This window comes from Heteronotia binoei, chromosome 1 (assembly GCF_032191835.1).
Source record: "Heteronotia binoei isolate CCM8104 ecotype False Entrance Well chromosome 1, APGP_CSIRO_Hbin_v1, whole genome shotgun sequence".
Taxonomy (NCBI): domain Eukaryota; kingdom Metazoa; phylum Chordata; class Lepidosauria; order Squamata; family Gekkonidae; genus Heteronotia; species Heteronotia binoei.
The window spans coordinates 264,765,016-264,778,676 of NC_083223.1; the positions used below are offsets into that span (position 1 = coordinate 264,765,016).

A 13,661-nucleotide genomic window follows, 5' to 3' on the forward strand; every position below is an offset into this window, starting at 1 on the left:
GACAGGGCATAGAGGTTACAGCCTTCTCTGTGGCAGTTGTACTCCCTACCCCCAAATCTCCCAAAATCTGGAGGCTCTAGCCCACCCAACTCAACACCTCCTGCCAGCCCAGGGGGAACTAGGGTTGCCAAGTCCAATTCAAGAAATATCTGGGGACTTTGGGGGTGGAGCCAGGAGACTTTGGGGGTGGAGCCAAGATCAAGGCTGTGACAAGCATAATTGAACTCCAAAGGGAGTTCTGGCCATCACATTTAAAGGGACAGCACACCTTTTCACTGCCTTTCTTCCATAGGAAATAATGAAGGATAAGGGCACCTTCTTTTGGGGCTCACAGAATTGCACCCCCTGGTCCAATCTTTTTGAAACTTGGTGGGTACTTGGGGGACAGGCACTAGATGTTATACTGAAAATTTGGCGCCTCTGCCCCAAAAAACAGCCCTCCCCAGAGCCCCAGATACACGCGGATCAATTCTCCATGATTTTCGATGGGAATAGATCTCTATAGGGAATAATAGAGTTCCCAAGCAGACATTTCTCTCCCCTCCCCCCGCTTTCTGATGACCTTGAAGCGGGGGGGGGGGCCTCCAAACCGGGGGATCCCCTGCCCCCACCTGGGGATTGGCAACCCTAGGGGGAACTGGCAACCTTTCTCCATTGCCTCCCAAACTTATTTTTAACACCATCTGCAGCCTGTTCTGTTGAAAATGATCGGCAGATAAAGGGGAAGGGGAAGGAACTGTTGTCATTTCATTTGCCTTTGGCTTGGCATGCCGCCGACAGGTCTAATAACATCAGTACCGCAGAAAGGTTGGAGGAGCTGTATAATATAGTGGGTTCTATGCATGGCAGAGTCTCAGAGTAAGTGATAACAAGTTCTTTAATAGGAGTGGCATAGCATAAAGTCACATTACAAGACTGGCTTTGGAACCCACGGGCCAAACTTATATACATCTGGGTTCCTGCGCAAGCACGTTATTGGGTCATTCAAACCGGTGGGGGCTTGTGATTGGTCCTGGGCTGCAGGGATTTGAATCCTGCAGTCCTTTGTTCCCAAGTCCCCAAGCTCAGTCCGTATGACTCCAATGAGCCAGGCGGAAACATCCAAAGTCTTCCCTTAAGTCCACATACATAACATCCCTCTTCCCTTAGTTTGCAAGCCCTAGTGAACATAGTCTTTGAGGTACGCGGGCTTGCGGTGCTTTCGCGTCGACCGCCTGAGCACTGGAGTTGGCGGCGACGCGGTTTCTGCTTCAGGCATTACTGGCGGAGGCCCTGGTGCTGAGGAGGAATCCGCCGGCTGGACAGGGTCCTCCAAGGTCTCTGGCGCTGATGGTGGTCCCGTCTGTTCCGCTGGTTCTGGCATGGCTCTTCTGCTTCCTCTGGCTCAGGGGTTGTTTCACCTACAGCAGGCGCCGGGGTGGTTGCGTTCTCGTCCTCATCTCCCCCCCCCCCCCGGGCGCCTCTCGTGCGCATAATTGATCAATGTGTTGCCTTATTGTGAATCCCCCCCTCTGAGATGACTTCATACATGACGGCCCCTAGTACACGGGATAGTCGTGCTGGTATCCATGCTGGTCCCCCCCTCCCCGAAGTTTTTGGCAAACACTAAGTCCTCTGTGTCGAACCCCCGGGGAGCCCAGACCGCCTCTGGCACCTCTTGTAGGTTGGGCGCCTGCCGCTGCCCTCCATGGACCCAGACCTGGCCCCTGTGTTCCAGATCATGTCACTGGAAGTCTCAGAGTAAGTGATAACAAGCTATTTAATAGGAGTGACATAGAAGAAGAAGAAGAAGAAGAAGAAGAAGAAGAAGAAGAAGAAGAAGAAGAAGAAGAAGAAGAAGAAGAAGAAGAAGATGATGATGATATTGGATTTATATCCCGCCCTCCACTCCGAAGAGTCTCAGAGTGGCTCACAATCTCCTTTACCTTCCTCCCCCACAACAGACACCCTGTGAGGTGGGTGGGGCTGGAGAGGGCTCTCACAGCAGCTGCCCTTTCAAGGACAGAGTCTCAGAGTGGCTCACAATCTCCTTTACCTTCCTCCCCCACAACAGACACCCTGTGAGGTGGGTGGGGCTGGAGAGGGCTCTCACAGCAGCTGCCCTTTCAAGGACAGAGTCTCAGAGTGGCTCACAATCTCCTTTACCTTCCTCCCCCACAACAGACACCCTGTGAGGTGGGTGGGGCTGGAGAGGGCTCTCACAGCAGCTGCCCTTTCAAGGACAACCTCTGCCAGAGCTATGGCTGACCCAAGGCCATGCTAGCAGGTGCAAATGGAGGAGTGGGGAATCAAACCTGGTTCTCCCAGATAAGAGTCCCCACACTTAACCACTACACCAAACTGGCTCTCCGAGGTCACATTACATAAGGTCACATTACAAGACTGGCGTTGGGGCCCACGGGCCAAACTTATATACATCTCTGGGTTTCCGCGCAAGCACATTATTGGATCATTCAAACCGGTGGGGGCTTGTGATTGGTCCTGGGCTGCCCAACTGCACATGTGCAACCCTTTGTTCCCAAGTCCCCAAGCTCAGTCCATATTGCTCCAATGAGCCAGGTGGAAACATCCAAAGTCTTCCCTTGAGTCCACATACATAACAAGCTGGGAATGTTTAGCCTGAAGAGGAGGCAGCTGAGAGGTGATATGATCACCATCTTCAACTACTTGAAGGGCTGGCCTATAGAGGATGGTGTGGAATTGTTTTCTGTGGCCCCAGAAGGTAGGGCCAGAACCAATGGGTTGGAATTAAATCAAAATAGTTTCTGGCTCAACATTAAGAAGAACTTCCTGACCGTTAGAGCGGTTCCTCAGTGGAACAGGCTTCCTCGGGAGGTGGTGAGCTCTCCTTCCTTGGAGGTTTTTAAACAGAGACTAGATGGCCATCTGACAGCAATGAAGATCCTGTGAATTTAGGGGGAGGTTTGTGAGTTTCCAGCATTGTGCAGGGGGTTGGACTAGATGGCCCTGGAGGTCCCTTTCAACTCTATGATTCTTTAATCATTCTAGTTGCCCTTTAAAGGATCACAGGTAACTAGCCACTGCCTGGAAAGATCTTTATCAGACTACAGAAAGCCACTGCCAGTCAGAGAGGCAATTCTGAGCCAAGCTGACGGTTGACTTAATACACCAAATGTACGATGCTCAGAAGAGTTACTTTGGATGGGTCAATCGTGAATCGTGATGCATGAGTCTAAATATAAAACGAGCTTTGAACAACATTTCCAAATCACATTTGCCTGTGAGTAACCGCTGAGTGGGACTTACTTCCCAGTAAACATCCAAAGGACTGCCTGGTTAGTCATTTTAATTTGCTGGTAGCATGAATCACCCTATTAGCATGTAGAGTGGACTTCGCCACCACAGGATGTAGAGATGGCTAGCGACTAGTTCAGATTTCAAAGCTGGATGACAAGTCTGTAGAAGAGGAGGAGAGAGGGCTTTTGCCATGGAAATTTGAGACAGCTTTTCTTCGTAGGTAATAGGGTTGCACTGTACAAAACGGTTTTACATTAGGAGGTGTCTTTGTAAATGACTATTTTTGCTACCAGTAGGAGTTTGGTATGAAGCTAATAAGCAATTCAAGCTATTTAGATGTGTCATGAGTTCTGGCTATGAATACACACACACACATATATATACATACATATATATACACAAACATACATATACGTGTATGTATGTGTGTGTGTGTGTGTGTGCGTGTGAAGTACTTCTTCAACTGGAGAGCCAGTTTGGTGTAGTGGTTAAGTGTGCAGACTCTTATCTGGGAGAACCGGGTTTGATTCCCCACTCCTCCACTTGCAGCTGCTAGCATGGCCTTGGGTCAGCCATAGTTATCACAGAGGTTGTCCTTGAAAGGGCAGCTGCTGTGAGAGCCCTCTCCAGCCCCACCCACCTCACAGGGTGTTTGTTGTGGGGGAGGAAGGTAAAGGAGATTGTGAGCCGCTCTGAGACTCTTCGGAGTGGAGGGCGGGATATAAATCCAATATCTTCTTCTTCTTCTTCTTCTTCTTCTTCTTCTTCTTCTTCTTCTTCTTCTTCTTCTTCTTCTTCTTCTTCTTCTTCTTCTTCACCCAAAGGGTGATTAACAGGTGGAATTCACTGCCACAGGAGATGGTTGCGGCTACAAGCACAGACAGCTTCAAGAGGGGATTGGATAAACATCCGGAGCAGAGGTCCATCAGTGGCTGTTAGCTACAGCTTGTTGTTGGAACTCTCTGTCTGAGGCTCTGTATTCTTATGCTTGGAGGGGGGGCACAGTGGGAGGGCTTCTGGAGCTCTGGCTCCACTGATGGACCTTCTGATGGCATCTGGGGTTTTTTTGGCCACTGTGTGATACAGAGTGTTGGACTGGATGGGCCATTGGCCTGATTCAACATGGCTTCTCTTATGTTCTTATGTGTGTGTGTGTAGCTAGGTTATCGGCTCAGGGTTTACTTAGGTTGCCGGCTCAAGGTTGACTCAGCCTTCCATCCATCCAAGGTCGGAAAAATGAGTACCCAGTTTGCTGGGGGGAAAGTGTAGATGACTGGGGAAGGCAATGGCAAACCACCCGGTAAAAAGTCTGTCGTGAAAAAGCAACCCGACACAAAAAAAGAGAGCCCTGGGTGAGCGAGGCCTGCTTCGGCTGGCTAGAGATCCAGCCAGCCCAAGCAGGACTTGCTCTCCTGGGGCTCTCCCCACAGTCAAGGCCAGCAAATCACTTGCCACTCAAAATCACATAAGAAGTGGAGAAAGGGTGGTGTGGGCTTCTCCAGGGGTTAATGAGGGCTGCTAGGGGCATGGCAAAGCCCCTGGTGGCTGGCTGGCTGCCAGCTCTCCTAATCCAGGAATTGTTATGCAGCTGCACCTCCTATTCAACGGACAAGGTAGGTGGGGAGGCGTCAGAAAGGTTCAGGAGCTAAACTCCTGTGAGCTCCTGCTGAATCTGAGGCCTGGGGTGGATCATTTCAGGTGAGCAGCCCTGTCTGTCTGCAGTAGAAGAGTCTGGTAGCACCTGAAAGAACAGCTGGATTTCCAGGGCCAAAACTTTCGAGAGTCAAAGTTCTCTTCTTCAGACGCAAGCAGGAATCAGGTGTGATAATAAGTCCTCCTTAGCAGGACAGTTGTTCGAGGATGTCTACAAAGACGACGCAAGGAATGACTCGTGAAAGCTCCAGTCCTGCCACAAATTTTGTTAGTCTTTACCAGCAGAAAAGTGTTCCTGGACTCTTGCTCTTTTCTAGTGCTAAAGACCAATGTTCCCTCTAAGCCGCAGCAAAAATTCTACTTTGTGAGCTACTGGTATTACAGTTTTGAGCTACTGCATTAATTATTGTGCTCTACTAGGGAAGGCTAAAACATTGTGAGCTAGCTCACACTAACTGAGCTCAGAAGGAACACTACTACAGACAGATTAACACAGCTTTCCATCTGGATTTTGTTAAGTCTTTAAGGCGTTCCTGGACGCTTGCTTTTTTTCTAGCGCTACGGACAGAATAACATGGCTATCCACTTTGATCTGTCGCAAATTTTGTTAGTGTTTGAGGTGCTACTGGACTCTTGTTTTGTTTTTTCTGGTGCAGACAAACACAGCTTCCCATTTAGATTGGCCCCAGATTTTATTCGTTTTTAAAGTGCTACTGGGTTCTCACTCTTTTCTGAGAACGTCTACGAAATAGCATATCTGGGGCACTCCAAAGTACCATACCAGTTAGTATTGTGATAAGCATGAGTAGCTAGAGCAGGGGTGTCAAACATCTGGCCCAGGGGCCAAATCAGGCCCCCTAGAGGGCTCCTATCAGGCCCCCGAGCAACTGGCTGTCATCTGCTTCTTTCTCCCTCTCTCTTGGTTCCTTCTGCGTAACAGCTTGCTTTGCCAGTCTTGCTTAATCACACAGGAGCTACGGAGCAAAACCTCTGTTTTCTCTGTTGGCTGAGGCTCCTCTCTTGGGAATGTGGGGGAAGGAGGAAAAGCTTGCTTTGCCAGGCTATCACAATCGCACAGTAGAACTACTGATCTGAGCTTCTTTTCCTTCTATTGACTGAGACTCACTTTCCCTCCTGGTCCCTTGGGGAAGGAAGGAAAGAGACAGAGCTCCCTTTCCCCAGTTCCCTGGATTCCATTGGAGAAATACAAAGAAAGCACCTTTAAGACCAATGAGTGCTAACGTTTTAAGTTTTTTAAAAAATCTTTAATTGTGTTTGTCTGTGTCCTTTATAAAGTTTATATATCTGCTAATTTTAAATAGGTACACATATAGCCCAGCCCGACAAGGTCTCATTTTTGTCAGATCCTGCCCTCATAACAAATGAGTTTGACGCCCCTGAGCTAGAGCAATTAACAGACTGCGTTTTTGCTGGTGACACTCTCACCATCACTCTTCAGCAATGTTCCCTCTAAGCTGAGTTACTGTGAGCTCACTCGCAGATTTTTAGCCTCCAGCTCACACATTTTTGTCTTAGCTCAGGAAGGATGACCCCAGAGCACACTAATTTATGCAGTAGCTCCCAACTTTAATGCCAGTAGCTCACGAAGTAGAAGTTTTGCTCACAAGACTCTGCAACTTAAAGGGAACATAGCTCTTCAGTTCTGACAAGTTTATTGACTTTGCAGTTTTCCAGCACAACAAACGGTATCTAAACCAAACCGGTTTTTCTTTCAATTTGTTAATTGTACCGTTTTGCCATAGATTCTAACTCAGTCCTATTTTGCATGCTGAATCCACTGCCCACCAGCTATAAGTAGCTCTGCTCACTGTACCCCATTCCATTGTTCAATGAAGTCCACATGCACATGAAAGCTTACATTCTGAATACAGCTTTGTTGGTCTTAAAGGTGCTACTGGGCTCCTACTATTGTGATAACTGCATGTGCTAATTAACCGTCTGTTATCATCAGGGGGTTTTTTAGCAGGAAAGCAAAGGAATGCAGTTCCAGCTGACTTGGTGTCAGGGGTGTGGCCTAATATGCAAATGAGTCTCCCAGGGCTTTTTCTACCAAAAAACCCTGTGAAAAACAATATGAACCTATGAAGCTGCCTTATACTGAATGAGACCCTCAATCCATCAAAGTCAGTATTGTCTACTCGGACTGGCAGCAGCTCTCCAGGGTCTCCAGCTGAGGTTTTTCACACCTATCTGCATGGACCCTTTTTTGGAGATGCCGGGGATTGAACCTGGGACCTTCTGCTTACCGAGCAGATGCTCTACCACTGAGCCACCGTCCCTCCCATTGTGGCATCCGGGGGTGTGGCCTAATATGCAAATACGTTCCTGCTGGTTTTTCTTAAAAAAAAAGCCCTAGATATCATTAATAAGTCATATCAACTAATACCACATTTTATTAATGATATGAACATTGCTATAAACGCCCACTAGGTTCTTCAGCGAACGCCACAGACCCTCCGTTTAAATCCCTCTTCGGATTGACAGATGACGTCCCTCCACGTGCCTCTTGGGGCGGAGAGGGGGCGTGGCCGACTGACCCCCTCCTCCAGTCCCTCTCCCGTTCCCTCCCCGTCACGTGCTCCACCCGTGCCGCCCGCCTTTATCTACGCATGCGCCCGTCCTCCTTGCCCGGTGACGTCAGCGCGCATTCTGACGCCACACGCGCGGGTCGTGCGCCTGCGTGGCAGAACTCCCGTCCCCAGAGCCGCTCAGCTCCCTTCAGTCCCACAAGCGGGGTGGGGGGAGAAGAAGGGGAAGACGGCGAAGGAGAAGGAGGGGCGGCCGCCAAGACGGACTTCCTGTGGGACAAGCGCACCGGGCTGGCGGCCAAGAGGGTGCGAGAGGGCGGGGGTAGGAGGAAGAAGAGAGAGCCCCCCAGGGGTGGGGGAGGGGAAGGAGGGGGAACTTGGGATGTGGGCACTGAGCGGGTGGGGGAAGGGCAGCTCTGCTGGGGTGGGCGTCTTTTTGTTAATGTGAATGCTGATTATTGAAAATAGCCTTGGGTTGTCATTAGTGGAGGTGGGGGATGCAGGGTGACTCTTGTGGGGGGGCCCCAAGTCTGTGACTATGAATGCTGAATATTTGAATATTAATGCTGACTATCAAGTCTGTGAATATTAATGCTCCGGAGGTGGTGGGCTCTCCTTCCTTGGAGGTTTTTAAACAGGTTCTGGATGGCCATCTGACAGCAAAGATCTTGTGCATTGAGGGGGAGGTGTTTTTGAGTGTCCTGCATTGTGCAGGGGGTTGGACTAGATGACCCTAGAGGTCCCTTGCAACTCTATGATTCTAATATTATAAAATTGTATCAGTGCTTAGTTCTTGTGGCCCCATAAGAACATAAGAAAAGCCATGTTGGATCAGGCCAGCGGCCCATCCAGACCAACACTCTGTGTCACACAGTGGCCAAAAAACCCAAGTGCCATCAGGAGGTCCATCAGTGGGGCCAGGACACTAGAAGCATTTCCACTCTGTCCCCAAGCACCAAGAATACAGAACATCACTTGCCCCAGACAGAGAATTCCGACAATACTCCATGGCTAATAGCCACTGATGGACCTCCGCTCCATATGTTGATCCAATCCCCTCTTGAAGCTGTCTGTCCTTTTTACTAGGGTTGCATGTTGTAAAATGCCTGAAGACTTTGGGGGTGGATTCGGCAGGTGCCTCAGCATGGTCCAATGCTGTAGAGTCCACCCTTCAAAGTAGCCATTTTCTCCAGGGGAGCTGATCTTGGGTTGTCATTAGTGGAGGGGGGGGGAACAAGGGTGGCTCTTGTGGGGAAGGGAAGTCTGTGACTATGAATGCTGAATATTTGAATATTAATGCTGAATATCAAGTCTGTGAAAATTAATGCTGAATATTGATGGTTCGTTCTTGTGGCCGGTTTGGTGTAGTGGTTAAGTGTGCGGACTCTTATCTGGGAGAACCGGGTTTGATTCCCCACTCCTCCACTTGCACCTGCTAGCATGGCCTTGGGTCAGCCATAGCTCTGGCAGAGGTTGTCCTTGAAAGGGCAGCTGCTGTGAGAGCCCTCTCAGCCCCACCCACCTCACAGGGTGACTGTTGTGGGGGAGGAAGGTAAAGGAGATTGTGAGCCGCTCTGAGACTCTTCGGAGTGAAGGGCGGGATATAAATCCAATTTCTTCTTCTTCTTCTTCTTCTTCTTCTTACTAGGGTTGCAAGGTCAGTGTTGTAAAATACCTGGAGACTTTGGAGGTGGATTCGGGAGGGGCCTCAGCATGGTGCAATGCCCTAGAGTCCACCCTTCAAAGTAGCCATTTCTACAGGGGAGCTGATCTCTGCCAGCTGGAGATCAGTTGAAAAAGTGGGAGATCTCCAGGTCCCACCTGGAGGCTGGCAACCGTACTTATATGCCCCGGGGAAATGTTGATTGCCACTTTGGGGTCAGGCAGCAATTTTGAGTACAGAGCAGGGTCACTGGGGATGTATGTGTTGGGGGAGGTGTTTGTGAATTTCCTGCGTTGGTCAGGGGGTTGGATTAGATGACCCTGGAGGTCCCTTCCACCTTTATGAGTCTATGATAATGGCATTGTTTGTGGGGGAGGACAGCTCCGCAGAGGTGGGACACAGAATTCGCTGCCACAGGAGGTGATGGCAGCTACAAGCGTAGCAAGCTTCAAGAGGGGATTGGATCAACATGGAGCAGAGGTCCGTCAGTGGCTATTAGCCACAGCATATTGTTGGAACTCTGTCTGGGGCAGTGATGCTTTGTATTTTTGGTGCTTGGGAGGGGCAACAGTGAGAGGGCTTCTAGTGTCCTGACCTCAGTGATGGACCTCCTGACGGCACCTGGTTTTTTTTGGTGGGGGGGCACTGTGTGATAGAATGTTGGGCTGGACAGGCCCTTGGCCTGATCCAACATGGCTTCTCTTATCTTCTTATGGGATCTGGGTCTTCCATCTTTGTTAATCATGAGTGTTAAGACTGATAATGAACAGCAGCATTGTTCATATATGCGTATATATTACATGCACTGCCCCATTAGTCGAAAACCAGGCCAGATCTGCACGGCACGAGGCTGGTGTTTCTTATATTTTTCATGTTGTTGGTAGCAGCATTGATGGTGAAAGAAGGATTGTTAATGTCACCGTAACAACACCTACAGGGCTCTTGGTGATTTGGTATGTTGTGGAAAGGGCAATTCTGCTACACGGGAAGTTGACGCCATGATAATAGTATTCTTACGTCTGGCAGTGCAATTAGGATTAGAATGGCTAATAATGCCCTCGCTGACTGGGTAAACATGTGGAGCAGAGGTCCATTAGTGGCTGTTAGCCACAAGGCATGGATGAAATTGGATGTCTGGAGCAGTGATGCTCAGTATTCTTAGTGCTTGGGGGGCAACAGAGGTTGGGCTTCTGGAGTCCTGGCCCCCCTGGTGAACCTCCTGATGGCACCTGGGTTTTGGCCACTGTGTGACACAGAGCATTGAAATGGATGGGCCATTGGCCTGATCCAACAGGGCTAATTTTATGTTCTTATTATTGGTGTGTGTGAGCTGGGGGATTAGGGCAGTTTTGCTCGGCAAGAGGGTGGCTGTGTTGTTAATAATGCAGCAAAAATAAAAGAAAACCTACAAGAATCTTTAAACCACTCCTATTTTTACCGGGGTAGAAAGCTGAGGACTAGTACCCCATTTTGTCAGATATAACGATGGGCCCTGGCTTTGAAAGTAGGCTTTGAAAAGCTTCGTGGAGGTGATCACTCAATGGCTATTAGCCACCGTGGCTGAATGGTAATCCTTAGCATCAGTTGGTAGGGAGCTGCAGAGGAAAGCCCCATGCCTTTGTACCCTGCTTCCCTGACACATCTGGCTGGCTGCTGTTGGAAGCAAGGGGCTGAGCTACCTGAACTTGCGTTTTAATTCAGCCAGCTTTTGCCTTCAGTTAGAGTAGCCAAGGATGGATGTGAACAGTTCAACTGTAGATGTTTGAAAGTTGCTTACGGGAGCTGGGGGGAGGCTGAAGAGGTTAGCCTAATAACTGCATGCATACGGAATAGATTTTAAGGAGGATATCTGAAGGAAGATGAGGATGTGGAATAGGGTCGCCAATCCCCAGGTGGGGGCAGGGGATCCCCAGTTTGGAGCTCCTCCTCCCTCCGCATCGGGGTCATCAGAAAGCGGGGGGAGGGGAGGGAAATGTCTGCTGGACTTCATTATTTCCTATGGAGACCAATTCCCACAGGGTATAATGGAAAATTGATCTGTGGGTATCTGGGGCTCTGAGGCAGCTGTTTTTCGAGGTAGAGGCACCAAATTTGCAGCATAGCATCCAGTGTCTCTTCTCAAAACACCCTCCAAGTTTCAAAAGGATTGGACTGGGGCTCCAATTCTATGAACCCCAAAAGACAGTGCCCCTGTTTCCAATGGAGAGAAGGCATTTAAAAGGTGTTAACAATGCAGCAAAAATAAAGGAAAACCTACAAGAAACCTACAAGAATCTTTAAACCACTCCTATTCTTACCGGGGTAGAAAGTATCTATTCCGTATGCATGCAATGTCTCCTGGCTCCACCCCCAACGTCCCCAGATGTTTCTTGAATTGGACTTGGCAACCCTAATGTGGAATGATATAATATAGTACAGGGGTGGCCAAACTTTGGCTCTCGACGCCCCCGCCACTCCATTGGCCAACTTGGAGAAGGCATTTCTCTCTTTAAATCACTTCGCCAAGCCAGCCATACGGCTTGGAGAATGCATTTAAAGTGGCTTTCTTTCCACCGCTCTGTTTGCCTGCCTGCCTGCCTGCCTTCCGGTTTTGTGGCTCTTAAAATCTGACATTTATTCTATGTGGCAAGGTTGGCCACCCCTGCTACAGCACCATCTTGTCAGATCTTGGAAGCTAAGCCGGGTCGGCGCTTGGCTGGGAGACCACCAAGGAAGGCTTCTTAGAGGACAGCAATGGCACATGCCCTCTGCTTAATCTTGCCTTCAAAATATGCGGGGTTGCTATAAATCCATTGTGGCTTGATGCCATTTGACTCACACGTTTGGAGGAAGAGAGGCAAATGCTGTGTCTGTTTATGCTGTGCTTGTCAGTGCTCAACATTCCTTTGTGTTCTTGTATAGCGAGAAGCAGACCTCTGGGTGGAGCCAGGCTAAGGGCAAGCTTGGTTCTCGCGGACGGGAACTGGCAGGAAAAAGATTTGATTTTATCTCACTGAAGGTCTCTTTCCTCCCTTTGCCGCCTTCTGCGGAACTGGTTTCTGCTTGCTTACTGGTCCTCGCTGATTTGAGTGAGAGGTATAAAGCTTGAGTCATGAACAATGCAGTCTTATGAGAAAAAACCTCTACTTTGTGAGCTGCTGGTATTACAGTTGTGAGCTACTGGCATTAAAGTTGTGAGCTACTGCGTAAATTGTTGTGCTCTGGGGCCATTTTTCCTGAGCTAAGACAAAAATGTGTGAGTTGGAGGCTAAAAATCTATGAGCTAGCTCACCCTAACTCAGCTTAGAGAGAACACTGGTCATTAATAATCCCCTTTTTCTCTCCTGTACCTGGTCCTACCGCCCTGTCCAGTTGTGTGTGGCCTACCTATACGTAATCCACCTGTCCCATGTGTCCCTTCACAGATATTTTTCTTCCATTTCCGTACCTCTCTATCAGTTTTCTGCATTTTTTCACACTCCACCTTAAGTCAGAGACAGAATCGAGACACGGCTTTGCCGATCAGGTTGGGCTTGGCTCTCGGTAGCTCCCGTTCAGCTACTTGGGGCAAAGTAAACAGCCTGAAATCAGGGACATGTGTGGGGTCAGAGAATCACAGAGTTGGAAGGGACCATACAGGCCATCTAGTCCAACCCCCTGCTCAGTGCAGGACCAGTCTAGAGCAGAGGTGGCCAAACTGTGGCTCGGGAGCCACATGCGACTCTTGCACACATTTTGTGTGGCTCTCAAAGCCCCCTCCACCTCACTGACCATGTTGGAGAAGGCATTTCTCTCTTTAACTCACTTCTCTAAGCCAAGTCAGCTGGCAGCTTGGAGAATGCATTTAAAGTTAAAGTTGCTTTCTTTCCACCTCTGCCATCTATTTTCCTCCTTTACTTCCTTCCTTGGCTCTCAAACATCTGATGGAGAAACGTTGACTGTGGGGTGGCATGATAGAGGTTTACAAGATAATGCATGGGATGGAGAAAGTAGAGAAAGAAGTACTTTTCTCCCTTGCTCACAATACAAGAACTCGTGGGCATTCGATGAAATTGCTGAGCAGTCAGGTTAGAACGGATAAGAGGAAGTACTTCTTCACCCAAAGGGTGATTAACGTGTGGAATTCACTGCCACAGGAGGTGGTGGCGGCTGCAAGCATAGCCAGCTTCAGGAGGGGATTGGATAAAAATATGGAGCAGAGGTCCATCAGTGACTATTAGCCACAGTATGTGTGTGTGTATAATTTTGGCCACTGTGTGACACAGAGTGTTGGACCGGATGGGCCATTGGCCTGATCCAACATGGCTTCTCTTATGTTCTTATTGTATGTGGCTCTTATGTTAAGCAAGTTTGGCCATCCCTAACAAGTGTTCCTCCAACTGCTGCTTAAAGATTGCCAGTGGGGGGCGCTCACCATCTCCCTTGGTACCTGATTCCAGTGCTGAACAACTCTTACTGTAAAAAAGTAGTAGTAGGAGAGACAAGGACAGGTTGATGGATGGAAGGAGAAGACTCCTTTGTTTAGAGAGAGATATCTGGAGGATACCCTGACCTGGTTG

The 13,661-nt window shown here is 49.1% G+C and overlaps 1 protein-coding gene across 2 annotated transcripts in view; it reads left to right on the forward strand.

Annotated features, from left to right (window-relative positions):
- The first annotated feature begins 7,597 nt into the window (after positions 1-7,597).
- Positions 7,598-13,661, forward strand: part of LOC132583567 (dual specificity protein kinase CLK2-like) — a 116,696-nt gene continuing 110,632 nt past the window's right edge. Inside the window, exon 1 of one of the 2 annotated variants that reach the window (XM_060255192.1) lies at positions 7,598-7,766. The gene's annotated coding sequence lies outside the window, so the exon portion shown is untranslated. The remainder of the gene's footprint in view (positions 7,767-13,661) is intronic. The other variant, XM_060255206.1, reaches the window with a different exon arrangement.